Raw genomic sequence first — 15,288 nt, 5'->3', positions numbered from 1 at the left:
TTAAGGAGCATGGCCCATGCCTATTGGATCAGGACTACTCAGACTCTCAGTATAAGTCTGAGGCCTGGACTAGTCTGGCTAGGGCTTTGTCCAGTGTGACAGCTATCCCATGAACTGGTGAACAGTGTCACCGTCATTATGACGACCACCTTAGGAGGAAGAGGGAAACCCTTGATCGGTGGATTAGGAAATATAGAGCAGGAAACACTCCACAGATGTGTAAGCAGAAAAATGCATTGAACAATTGTAAAAGTTATAGCTAAATATAGTCAAGACTGGTACTGATAATGGCATTCTGTTTTGTTTTGCTTTTCCACAGCTGCTGAAGAAAGGGCCTTCAATGTGAGGTCTCATGGAGTGTCCCTGGCAAGGATGAGGAAGCATGTGGTATGGTATGCATATATAAAGTATTGTAATTGTAGCTTTAACTGTTAAATATTACTTGTTATTTCAGACAGTTGTATATAATTGTGCATGCATATCTCAACTGTATAAGAAAGTATGCATGGCAGACTCTGTAGTACAAAACAACCATTTCACATTCTCCAATAACAGTGAGCAGGCATGTATAAAGTATAAAAGGATAGTATGCAAAAGAAACGTACATTATTACAGAAGTCAGGAGTTGTGGGTTCAAAAATCACACTTCTCACATATACAATAATGTACACAATAGTGTAATGTTTTCAGCATTATATACACAATACTGTTAACTAATCATCATTATATCAAGTTACTTTCAGACCTCAATACCTCTGGCATGACTGGCCTGCTGTCAAGTGTAAGCATGCATATGTGCAATATATGCACACATGCATGATTGCTGACTCCAATGTGATCCATATTACAGTGTCCATCTGTTAGTAACTGGGTAGTCTTCAAAATAATAAAGAAATTCCTTAGGCGTTGGTAGTGTTAAAAGTAAAATGTGATAAAATAGAGTGAAATAAGTGGAAATAGCTTTTGTATATTAACTATGAAGCTATTAATGTTTCCTTTTTTTCTCTCACCCCACCTCTTATCTCCTTTTTTGCTTTTATTGTTTAATTTGTGTTAATATTGTTATTATGTATAATTTGTATTTATTTTTTTAATTTATTATTTTTTATTTTGTTTGCATTTGTTGTTATATAATTTGTTTTCCTTATTTTTGTTATTAATATGCTTCATTTTTGCTTTCTTTGTTCACTTATTTATTTTATGTGTCTATTTTTTATTTTAATTTATTATTTTTTTTTATTCTACAATTGTATGTTCATTTTTTTATTGTTACAGCACAGCAGGGTAGGCAGGGCCCTGTGATCCTCCTACTGTCACTTCACTGGCTATGGCACTAAGGCCCAACACATCAGGGCTGCAGTCTGGAAGCATCCTCTCTGTTTCCCCTGCATAACCTGGGCCCTCAGGTAGTTCTGCTCCAGTGGACAGGCCTGCAGTCCTTCCTTGGAGCAGTGGTGGAGGGGGTGCATTCATCACCCGGAATGAGTTACCACACCAATGCTGGATGGTGCTTCTGCTCTCCATCCTGGTACAGAGTACCCATCACAGACATACATATCAGACATTGCAGCCACTGGTGCAGTGAGAGGACAGTGGTGGCAGTCCACTGAGTGAGGACTTGACTACCACTGTCACCCATTCTAATGCCTATGATACCTTGATTTCCCCACCCTCACCTCAACAATGGTGTTCATCCCCTTCTTGTGTCCTTCACCATCCCTGTATCTTGTCTTGTATGTCCTGTCTGCATCCTCACCTTGTCAACTTGCCTGCCACAGCCATGCCTATATCCCTTTCCCAGCATTCCTCTCTCACCTAAAAAAGGGCACCTGTCCCCCCCCACAAAAAAAATGCCCCATACATTGTTCTCCATTTTGCACACATGTCTACATGACACACTTGATTTGGTCCATCTGGCTATACAACAAGATTATGTTGTCATCACCACTGTCTCTGGAGGTGACAGTCCAAATTCAGCTAATAATATATATATCTGTCAGTTTTTACTGTTGAAGAAATGGATAGCTATGGTTCTTTCCTACAACCTTCCTACACATTCATGCCCTCCTTTGACTGTATCCCCCCTCCTGCTTGCTCCTCATTTCATCACTTTCCTATCTCCCCCATTTCTTTTATTTAAAGAATCATTATGTGATGATGTACAATGTGCACCATCACTAAGAAACGGTAAAAGGCAGTAGTATCAGTAAATGTATAGAAGGCATGAAGTATAAGACACAAATGCCATTTTCTGACTGCAGTCCTCAATGTTTTGCTAAGATTTGCCAGACAAACACAATGTATGAGAAACAAACCAAAATGATGAGGCAACAATCTGAAAACCCATACAGTTGAGAGGTATTGCAAAGCAGTGTTTAACTTGTAATGCTACAATAACAGTACTGTTGTGATGCATGCATACATACCACATGCTGCTCACATCATTGCCAACTGTCCCTCCTCCACCTATCATTCAGTGGAGGTTTAGGGCCATCATGGAGGCACAGACATATTCTGAAAGGTGCTCCAGACAAATTCTCTGGGTTCTAGATGTGGCACAGTCTGACATCCCTGACTGCCTCCATCGTGTAGCCAATTCAATGGATCGGTTGAATGACACACTGGAATATAGAGTCCTAAATCCACCCAACCAACAAACATCTGAGACAGACATATATATTACTGAAGCTAGCGTACTATGCCACAGTATTCTAATTATCATCTAATGAAACATACCTGGAAGATCCTCCTGGGATGCAGGAGTTGCGCCCGCATCCACAACATAATGAGCCATGGTTTTCTGGGAACTGTCCTGGGTGGCAAAGTTAACCAGTTATTCCTCAGTGGCAGTGAGAGCGGGTTCTGCAGGAGGACCTGTAACCTGATGATCATGTGCCACTGAAGCTGCCTGCCTACGTGCAGCTGTAACCATGTTTGCTGCTGTGTGCCGCACCTACTCATATGTGCAATTGTGTCACCCAACGGTGTTAATGTTGGCCACTAATTCATTCCAGAGGGATGTACGCTCACCCATATTGGCCCGACTCCTGGACAGCAGAACAGCAGCATATTGTCTTAAGACATCAGTTATCAGATTACTCTCTGCATCTGTAAATTGGAGCCTACAAAGAGCAGACATATTGTGCCCTACAAGACAAAAGAATGATTACACAATAGGATCACATAAATACAAATTAACTGTTTACCAATACAGCAGTAAAGGAAAGCTGTCTGTGCTGGAATGAGGGGTTTATATCATGGACTGTGCAGTTTTTTGATGACGTGTATGCTGAGAGGGGAGTGTCATCCAAGTTTGCATAGATCAGCCGCACCATCTGTTGCTAGCCAATGTGACCTTGCTCTATCATGCTACTGTAGTGGCAGTACTTCCCCTGCACCATCAAAGAGTGTGCTATCCACACCCAGATGTGTCATGCCATGGGATCATGGCCTTGGGCTTTCCCGTCAAGGGAGCATATCCAGCAGACAATATTCACAGTCAGGCAGTAGCACTGCATTGCTTGTGGAGGTGTCAGTGCCTCTCCTGGCAGAGCCAAATCTCATGGTGAGGAGTGACAATGATGAACTGACAGCTCTACCATGCACAGCTCACACATGTCCAGCATACCAAGACCTAGAGCTAGCACTGAGCTTGGCTATGTACATGAACACTGTCACACACCATTTTCACATGGAGGACCAAGGACAGACACACACATGACAGTTACATGGCTCAGCCTGCCTGCTTCCCTTTCCTTACACACACACACACACACACACACACACACACACACACACACACACACACACACACACACACACACACACGCAGGCACACTCATCAACCTGTGTTGTTAGCCTAGGCCTCCTGCTCCCCCCAACACCCTGTGCAAGTGATGATAACTGTGCCATGCCATATGCCTGATTTTTCTCTTTTGGATTCAGTGAAACTAAAACTTAGTGTCTGATGCACAGGGTGCTTAGCTACATTATTGCTTAGTATATTTACACTTGTGTTATTTAAATGTTAATTGTACCTGTGAATTATATTTGCCTAGCCAAGTTGTACAATGGATATCATCATCATTGCACTACTTTATAGTGTATTCTCTTGTAAGGGTTGTAAAATCAACAATTGCAAGGTGTCTCATTACGTTCTAACTGTTCTCTTTAATGATTATCCAGTACAAATGCATGGTGCACATCATAAGTCAGGCCATCTTATTCAGATCTTTGGATTGCATGACCGCACTGTAATGTAATCTCACCAGAACAGTACAGTATCATGCTCCCTGTTGCATGTAGCTCACCAGAAACATGCATCTGCAGGGCAACTCACAGGTCCTTCTTACCAAGCTAACACAGAGCCTACAAACCATGCCATGATGTATGTGTACAGATTAAAACACGTCACTTCAATCTGTCTTGTATTGCATGATGTGATGTCTGCCAGACATCTAGGACTGTCTGATCATGCTCTAGTGAGATACGTGCATATACAGTAGATGACATCAGCAGGCCTTGTGGGAGACAACAGCTTGGGAGGCCTGCATAGGCACATTGGGGCATAGCATCATATGAGGCTAATAGCCTAATAGCACTAGGCTGCTTAGAAGCCTAGCTGTAATAACAACACAAGTACCCTTATTGAGCATATTTGGATGTTTGAGTTTAACAGAGCAAGGCTGGGAGCACCACCAAATGGCACTATCCATGAGGAAGCATACAGCATTATAAATTATATTTTGTCATATGGTTGATACATGTGTGGAAAAAAACTGAACTGAGAACCCACAGTTGTAATTCTTGTGGCTGTGTGCCCAACACATCGACTGAAATCAGACAGAATCAGATATACATTTCCATGGTACATTGGGCCATACCTCTCAACCTGCTATAGTAAGGAATCTGGACAAAGTCATACATACTGGGTTGAAAAATGACCAGACATAGGGACACATTTTACATACTGCTCTTACAAATGTATACAGTTGATAGACTAACTTATTTTGCATTAATGTGAATTGTCTAAAGTGTAGGAGTTTTGAAATTCAAATGTCTGTCATTACTTTCTGGCTTAAATAGTAAAGTATTTTCAAATTATTTGCCAGAAAACAAACTTTTATGAGAATCAGGGCAAAACTGAGATGCCAAAATCAGGACATTCTACAAATATCTATACAGCTGAAAGGTGTGCATTTGGCAGCAGATGTGTGCTGTAGTTAACTAAGTGCATGTGCATGCAATATGCAGTTATTTGTGAGTAGGTAAGCAGTGCAGAAACAAGAGCCAGAATGCTAATATGTGACAGTTACTCCACGCCGGGTTTTTGTGCTGGGCAAAAGCATTTATTAAATGTATCCAGTTTCTATGTCTGCCTGTCTGCTTCCCAGCTAGTCCAGTATTAGCAATGCCGTGTTTTGCACAACCCACATAAGCACAGCCAAACCTACAGTGCTTTGTTTGTGCTATGCATGCAACACATCATGAAAACAGTGGGAAAAAGAAAAGTAGGAAAATAAATGTTAAGGGAAACATATGTGAACTGAGCAAAAGTAAGGTATTACATACACACTACAAATCCTACACATCAGATATTTCTACAAAGTTCAGGATTTGAACTCTCACACCACTGCAGATTCAGCAAACAGGATGGATGCCTTAGCCCTGTTTGCCACACAAACAACCTTGCAACAAGCAAAAGAAATCATTGTTCACACAAACAAATGCATCAGAATGTGCACTGCTATGAGATATTCAGCTGTGATTTGTACCTTTAATCCTCATTATTACATTTAGAAGTAGTGCACTTACTGGTCACATGACCTGTTAGGCTTCCGTTGTCAAATATACAGCTTTGTCTTACTTCTCTGTGTTTCTTGGTACATCATCAGTTATCTGAGCAATGCTGTCAGGCATTCAAGTGTGGAAGGCTTTAATTATCCTTGGCCTTAAAAAATGTGCTCAGATATTAACTGGGAGTTATATGATATGCATTTGCCAGCAAGTGAAGGCCAGGTGGGATGGCACAAAGGGCCATACACTTTTCATTTGAGGGGGCATTGTTGAGTTACTGTTAAGGCGCAAGCAAGGCTACACTGCTGTTTGGGGGTGGCACTTTTGTGGGTAAGCAAAGTTGATACTGCTATGGCACAAACAAGGATATGATCATCATGTTACTCTCCTTGTTCGGCTTCCTCCATGTTGTTTGATCTTGGGAAGGATTTTGAAGTCAGAAACTGCAATTTGTATCAGTACTGTCTAATTTCTGTCTTTACGGATTTTCTACTACAAAGGTATGTTGCAAAAATAAGGCCATGTAGTGAGCATCAGTATACTGCAGAGATAGGACTGTGCAAAGCTTTCTCCCCGAGGCCTAGTACTTACTAATGAACACATATGAGTAAAGTAAAGGTCTTTGTGCTGTCACATGTTAAAGTACTTTTTGCATAAATCCACAGCACTATTTACTTAATTACTGTTCCAACTTGCTAAATAACAGGGCCATGCCACAATATGATTCAGATACTACATTATAGGTTCAGGACTTACCTTGCAAATGCAGCAGTGGACACATTTTGAGTTCAGGGCTGACTCTGTCTGATGCAAGCAGTACACAGCCAGTACATGGGGAGGTACAGCTTGTGTGAGTTGCCTGGCATCAATTGTACTATGTTTGCGAGTAGGAGAAAGGTATTAGGCATCTAGATAATCAGTGAATATGCTATGCATTGTCTTTTAGCCAAAGCAAGGGCATACTGAGCATGCATACATTTGCCTGCAGGCACAGCAGCTGATGGTTTCTGCTTTTAGCCCTCCTCAAATGTAGCTGTGGTAACTTAGGCATTGGTGGATGGATGTGTGTCCCTCTCCCTATCTGATCCTGTTGCATATGTTTCTGCAAGATCATATTGTATAGCATAGGACATACTGTGAAGACTTGTGCACATCTTTGGATTATACTGCAGGGCTCCACCTGATGTATCTAAGCACCAGAGCCATGACTTCAACAGCCCAAACACACATTCTATGATGCTTCTGGTTTGGACATTCTTTGGTGGGTGTGTGTGCACTTCTGCTGGGTGTCATCATCCACAATTCCAGCGCACAACCAGCATTCCCAGTAAATGGACCTGTGGGATGTTCCCCCTAGCAAAAATTTGATACACCTGTGATGTGTGCCAGATATGGGAGTCATGATAACTGTAAGGGTTGCCAGCACACACATTCAAGATTATTCCCAGGGCATTGCACATGACTTTGACAGTTGATGGATTGGTATCCCTTCTGGTTGATGTAAATTCTACCCTGCTCACCAGGTGGTGCCTTCATGTGTACATCAGTGCAGTCTATGGCACCTAGTATATCAGGGTGCAGTGGTACAGGGTAGAACTGTTGCATATTGCTAATCCTCTCCTCAGAACTATGGGGAAAACATATGTGCTCACTGGCATGTATAAGCTTAGCATCGATGAATTGTTGGAGGATCCTGGATGCTGATGCCCATGACACACCCATCATGTCCCCAGTTGGTCTTTGAAATAGATAATATTCTAAGGGCTACACATACCTTAATTTCCACTGGGATGGCTTCCACTTGATTGACTCTGGCTCTGAGCTGAGGGCAGTAGAGCTCACAGAGTTCTTGTAATGTGTTCTTATCCAGCCTGTAGTGCTCTACAATCTCCAGATCATGTAGTATCTGATAAGGTACCCTGGGCCTGAACACTCTTCTCCTTCCCAATCTAAGCCTGTTGTCATCAGCACCATCAGCATTGACTTCAGTCTCTAACACATGCAGATATAGAATAGCTGCATGAGCCCTGTCATTGTGTCTGATAAAATTTCCTTGTTTGTACTCCAATGGTATTGAAGTTTTTAGGAAAACAAGAATGGAGATTAGTTGGATGCTTTATAGCATGTAGAATTGCTGTACTATGTTTGATTGGTTCATGAAAATGGAGTTCCCCTGCTTTTATTGTAATTAGTATTTATTATGCATACCTGCTGCTTGCTCATCAATGCCCTAGGTGCACTTCAGTGTACCCCTGTGAACCTCCATGCCAGTTTTCATAAAAAATAGAAGCACGGCAAAATTGTAATTACTTTTCTCTATTCCCGTGATATCACGCAAACATTCAGTGTAACAAGGAAAGCTTGTCCAGCCTGTACTCAAGCCCAGGACCTTTTGCACTCTAGCCTTACACATACATGTAGTGCTACAGGATTATTTACAAGGCAAGACCAGCAAAAGCTGCCATTCATCCTTCCTCCATTTTGCAATGGTGCATGTAGTTCAACATTGGGCAAACCAGGACATTAAAAAATGTACAAAAATTATTTTAAATGGACAGAGAAGACAGATTTTACAATGAAATGAGGATGACATATGATCTATGATTTGTGCATAGATTATATACACCTTCACCCTCCACAGACTGACCTGTACTGAAAGCTTAACCTGACACACACCACCTGATGCCATCACTCACTGTTGACATCCATTGAAAACAAAAACACTGATGAAGTGCCTACACAGACTGAACATCCCTACAGGATTACTCTTTTTTTGGGATTCAGCAATACCAATGAATTTTGACTTAATTTGCATCTTCACCATGCTGGCAGCCTGGAATTTACATGGTTAGTAGTCTTGTCAGCAGAGAACTGCACAAGAGCACAATATTGTAAACACAAGGAAGCCTATTCCTCAGCCTATGTATCTGCCACATGCTACATATGCTTACAGTACAATATAACACTCCATTTCAGGATGTCCAAACATTGTAGCAGCCTGCATTATGTACACTTAATATTTTCTTTTGGGGATGGAGAAGCAAAGGTGCATTTATGTCATGGCCCTTACAAATGTATTTTTTTATTTTGTAAATGTGATATTCTAGCATCCACATTGTATAATTAGGTCATAATATGTGCGGAGTTATATGCTGAGGTCAGGTCTGTACAAAATGTAAGAGCTTTTACTTGTTCTTGCTTCTGTGTAGATTCCTTTCCTTGGCTGAATTTAGAAAGTTTCTGAATTCACGCCCAGAACGAACACAGAGTCTACATTGTTACTTTAGATGTTATTGAATAACTTCACTGTGTTTATTTGCTTCATTAGCATAAAAGTCAGTTACTTATGCTGTAATTTGCATGCCACAGAAATGTCCATATTTGCTTGTGAATGAGTGCTGCTGCACAGAGTTTACTGAATCTATAATTTGTTGCACTCGTGTATGCATCAAGCAGTGCCATGCACACAGTAAAAATTATCGTGTAGGCTTTCATGAATCCCCCTAAACTGTTTACTCTCACAAAAGTGCAACTATTTATAACTTGTAATAAAAGGAAGATTGGAAGATTATGAGAATTCATACAGTAATACAGATTTTAAACAAACTCATAGAAAGCAAGTACAGCAGTGAATAAAATCCCTTGCATATTAATACTAGTGATATCAATGATGTTAAGGAAAAAAGAGGTAAAATATATGCAAGCAGCAATTATTTTATGTGTTCTGTTTCTAGCTAATGAGGAAATAAATTATAACAGGTGTCAGCTAGTAGGACAACAACTAAAATAGTTGACACCAGTGGTGAGCATGAATAAAATAGTAAATAGTATTGGGTGTTTAAGTGATTTCATTAAATATATATATATATATATATATATATATATATATATATATATATATATATATTAATATATAAAGAAATAATTTATAAAGAATGGTTAATGAAGCAATGCAGTGCATTCAGTACATTACTTTAACCAAATGTAAGAGATATCTATGTATATATGTGCAGTATTCTGTCTTTAACTGATTTCATAAGATGTAAGTATTTATAAAGGGTATTTCTGTTCAATATTGTAAACAAATGCATGTCAGGCACAAATATGGTCATTTGTGTTTGTGCAACAGACAGCAAAATATAAACCCCACCAAAACTTGATAGCAATCCCATGTATGCATAACCATTTATTGTACATTCTGTTTTATTCAATAAAGATTTATAAAAATAAAAGTGTTTTAAAGTAAAAAAAAAATGATTACTGTGTAAAATGACAAGTGTATTGTGCGGATCTTTCTTTTGTCTGTCCCCTTTTCTCTGTTTTATCTTATTTTAATTAAGCATTTATTTCTCGTTTTTTATTTTCTTTCACTGCCATTTATGTTCATTTTTTTACAGATCCAAATTCCTTAGGAGCTGTCTGGCTAGTAACCCCAAAGTTAGGGAGTGTTCACCCTCTGCACTTCCAGGGACATCCTTGCAGGGTCAGGGGGTTGCACTTGTCTTGCAGATTCCATGGAACAGGGAAGCCTAACAAGCCTCATTGAATAGGCGATTCAGGACTTGGTTGAGGACATGCTGGAGCAGGTCATGGGCAGATAGCTTCAGCCAACTGAGGCTTCTCTGCTACAGATGAAATACTCTCTGCCATATTTGGTACTGACCAACATGCCACCACAGGCCCCTACCACCTCAACAATATCATCGTCCACTGAAACACCATGGAACAGTAGAAACATTTCAGGCCCTGCAGACTGGGGACACTTGCTGGTACCATTCCTTGTCACCCATTCTTCCCTTATCCTTTCACCTGCACCCTCTTACTTATTTCCCACACATGCTTCCCTATTATAAAAAAATCTTGAAAAAATTGGGGGTCTATCCCTGCATCAAAAACATAGTGCCGTCCTGCCTACCTCCTCCAGTACAATCATCTTTACGTGTTCCTGATGTGGCTCCCTCTTTGCCTTATCTCTGTTTTTTCAGTCTTTCCCATCTCTCTGTTTACATTCTTCAAAACAAGCAACATGATGTCCATGTAAGGATATCCCTATATAAAACATTTTAAACCCCTTAATTTATTTAAAATATTAATAATAAAAGGTGTGCAGTCAGCTACTTGGCTTAAGCCTTTCAAGTATGACTGCACACAGCCACATCTGTCCACAATATCTGAATACATGCAAAGTAATATGAACCCCATGACTTTCATGCAGTACTTTGTACATACTTAATGCTTAACTTTAAGTACTTTGTACCTTTGATGTAATTGGCATGTTTTTCAAAATGCCTTTTCTTCTTCTTATTCAGAGTGAATAATCTGCTCTTAGCTTATTTGCATATGTGTTTAGCTTATTTGCATATTTATTTATTTATTTTTATTTTACATTTTTTTTATTTCACATTTGTTTACCGGGATAGTCCGACTGGATACATGTCCATTTACAGTGAAGGCCCAGGGAGAAAAGCTCCACAAAGACAAACTTACATAGATTACACAGAAGTTAGCAAACAATTATAAAAACAAAGTGATTATATACAATGAGTTAGTAGTGTTCCCTAGTAAGGACTCACAATTGTCATGGACAGAGAATTAAAAGTAAGAGACATCAGATTGGAAGTAGAGCTTGGTGATGTAGTTACAAGTTATGATAATTGCAGAATATGCTTTTAGTTTATAACTTAATCAGGCTTGGTACATGGGCATAGCCAATTCACTTTGAGAAATTGTTTGAGGTTTTTTTTGAAGAGACCTTTGGAGGATTGTAGGGTTATATAGTTTGGCAACAAATTCAATGAAGTTGGCAAACAGGGATTCACCAGCAGAGTTATTAGCTTTGTGGGTTTGGACCAGTAGTTTATCGGCTGACTGTAGGGATCTTAGATTGCTATATGGCTAAAAAATATTTTTATGTGAAGGGGTATCCTCAGGGTGGTACAAAATTTTGTGCGCTATTAAGAGTTGATTGAATTGAATTAAGCTGGGCAGTTTTAGCCACTGTAGTTGTTTAAGGTTCTGGCAGTGGTGGATTCTATAGGTGGAGCCAGTGACAAATTTGGCAATATGATTGTAGCTATGGGACAGCTTACCTAGTTCAGATTTGTTGAGGTTTGAAAGTACAGGCAAGGCATATAAGAGCGTATAGAGTAGGTGTGATCGGGCGATTGCAGCCCTAGCCAGTGGGGTTAAAAATGTCTTGTTTCTATACAGTGATCCAAGCTTCTTATTGATGGTCTGTATGGTTTTGTTGACCTCTAGGTCAAATTTGAGATTATTGTCTATGATAACCCCTAGCAGTTTGGTGTGATTATCTGGGGATATAGTGGTACCATTGGTTTTTTTTTTCCATAACTCCTGGTTAGGAGTCACCTCTTTGCTTCTCTTCCCGAGCCGGTTATGCGGTAGTGCTGCTTCGCTCACCTCCCGTACTCCACTCCTGAAGGTCCCTCCCAGCCTCTGGAATTTAAGAACTTCCTCCTGCAAAACCTCTGTCGGTTTTTCCTGGACATTGCTACCTGCTAGTCTGGGCCATTCAAGGAAAAGAACTTCAGTGCAAACTCCCATAAATATTTTCATTTGAATTACTCCACTCCTGAAGGTCCCTCCCAGCCTCTGGAATTTAAGAACTTCCTCCTGCAGAACCTCTGTCGATTTTTCCTGGACATTGCTACCTGCTAGTCTGGGCCATTCAAGGAAAAGAACTTCAGTGCAAACTCCCATAAATATTTTCATTTGAATTACTCCACTCCTGAAGGTCCCTCCCAGCCTCTGGAATTCAAGAATTTCCTCCTGCAAAATCTCTGTCGATTTTTCCTGGACATTGCTACTTGCTAGTCTGGGCCATTCAAGGAAAAGAACTTCAGTGAGGACTCCCATAAATATTTTCATTTGAATGTATGTAGCCTTGCACTAGACTCTTTTATCTAAGAATACCTAATTTTGTTAGCTTGTTCTTCCATGGGTGTGAATCAGCAGCCTAACGCAGACCACTACTACCCCCCTCCCACCTGTATTCCCTGATTTCTAGTCCCTGAAATCTAGGTAGTTTAATTCTAAATGAGACTTATCTAAATAGCCTTTCCTATCTTATTCCTTTTCCTAACTGCCATCCTTCTTTTCTCCTCTAGGTGGCAGTACTCATTCATCCTATAGCTTGTATCATTTTTTTAAACACCTATGTCCAACATTACCTCTATCTGCCTGTTACTTAACAGAGCCTCCCAAATCTCATTCCACGCTCTCTATACCCTGATTTAATCCCCCTCCCTGACCTTAAACTAACGAAGGGACAAAGCTCCCCTACATTTGTTTTTTTCTTTGTTCTTACACAAAGGTAATAATTTACTCTGTTTTCTACCAAATAACCTACTTACCTTTACTGTGAACAGTAGTGGCTGATACTTTTCAGCTGGTCTCTCTCACTCTGCTGCTCTATCCCGCTCCGTTCACCCTGCGGGCTCACTTCGCTCCCCTACCCTGCCCCCAATTCCCACACACCCCAGCACTCCTCCAATTATTCTCCTCCTTTAACCATTCCTTCCTCAACACCAGCCAAACCCCAAACTCCCCTCCCTCATCACCAGCCTACCCTCTATCTCTCCTTCCTCTTCATTCAGCCAATCCTCTAACACTGTTCCTCCACCTCCCAATCCTACCCACCCCTCACTACCACTCCCCTCTCACCTAACTTTCTTATTTTCCTCCCCTTTACTTCACTTCTAATATACTTCATCTACCATGTTCACTCCTCCTCCTCACATTCTCACCTCAACATCTATCCTCTTCCTACTTCTTCTACCTCTTTATCATTTCACCTCCTACACCAATATCCTACACCCATCTCCACTACCTCCCATCCCCTCCCACTCAGCCCATTTTCACAACATCTTAGCCTCCTTAATCCCCTCCCTTCCTATCCACCTCTTAAAAGTAAAACTTTTCTCAAACTTTTCTAAACACTGCAACCCTAAACCTATTCTCTAGCGGCCACCTTTATCTAATCGTAAACCATACAAACATATTCCCCTTCTCATGCACCTTTACTTAGACGATGAGATTCACCCCAATCCAGGACCTAAATTCTCTCCTTCAAACCCCCCTAACAACTACAACAAATCCACCAATAAATACCTCAAATTCCTCACCATCAATGCCCAAAGCATGAATAAAAAATTAACCCACTTTCATGCCTGGCTCAAACACAATTCTCCTGACATTGTAGCCATCTCGGAAACCTGGCTAAAACCTCATATAAGCAACTCAGAATTCCTTCCCCCTGGATTTCTATCTCTCCATTCTGACCACCAAAATCGAAGAGGTGGTGGTGTAGCCTTAATCTACTCCAACCACTTGTCCATCACTCCATATCCTAACCCCATTCCTTCTTTCAATAATGCTGAACTTGTAACTGGCCTACTAAAATTGAACAACCATAAGAGCATCTGTAGCATGTCCCTTTATATTCCCCTTGGTAACAACACAAGCATCTTGGAAGACATCCACTTCTGGACCTCCTCCAACATTAAGCTAGAAACCTACATCATGAGAGATGTAAATATAGACTGAAACAAAATTATTCACAATAACCCCACCATATCAATCGGTCTATTTAACTTTACTCAACTTACAAACTCTATTTCTAGACCTAACAAAAACAACCCCCCAGGCTCTATACTAGACTGGATGCTAGTATCCCACTTTAACACAGTTCTAAAATCTGGTGTCATTCCTGACCCATTAGGAGATCACCTCCCTGCCTTCATCCATCGGGCTACACCCATTTCCCTACACTCCCACCACTACATTCTAACCCGCAACCTCTCTAACTTTAACCCTACTACTTTCTCTGACTCCCTTAAGCTAATTAACTGGAACCCGTTAAAAACTCTTCCGTTAGACACAGCCGTTGACTACTTCAACTCTACTTTCATAATTGTCCTTAACTCCCTAGCACCTATAAGAACAAAAAGAGTTAAAGCAAATACCACCCCATGGCTCACCAAAGACACCAAAAAAAAATATGCTACAAAGAGATAAAACCTGGAACGCTTACCTCCAACTTAAACAACCAGAAATCTTACTTAATACAAACAGCTAAGAAACCAAGCCAAAAAACAAGTTATTAAAGACAAAAAGTCTTACTACATCAAACTACAAGCAAATCACACAAAAAAACCCAAACAGTTCTGGGACTCTATTAATTCTCTCCTTAAACCTGGTACAAAAAAATAACCCTTGCCCAGACCCCAGCAAATCTGAACTTGAAATTGTAATAATGTTCAATACCTTCTTTACCTCTTCTATTGCTGAGTTAACCAAGACCTTTACCAACAATAACCCTCCACCTCCTACTGCTCAATCCCCCCCCCACTTTTGAACTCAAACCCATGTCCACCAAACTAATAAAGAGACTTCTCGCTAAACGCAAACCTTGCTCCAATGCCCCTGACAGCATTCCTTCTACCTTCCTAAAAATAGCCTCTGACAGTATTG

The sequence above is a fragment of the Protopterus annectens genome, chromosome 9.part0 (genome assembly GCF_019279795.1).
Source record: "Protopterus annectens isolate FY-2018-M chromosome 9.part0, PAN1.0, whole genome shotgun sequence".
Taxonomy (NCBI): Eukaryota; Metazoa; Chordata; order Ceratodontiformes; family Protopteridae; genus Protopterus; species Protopterus annectens.
This window is presented reverse-complemented; position numbering follows the sequence as displayed.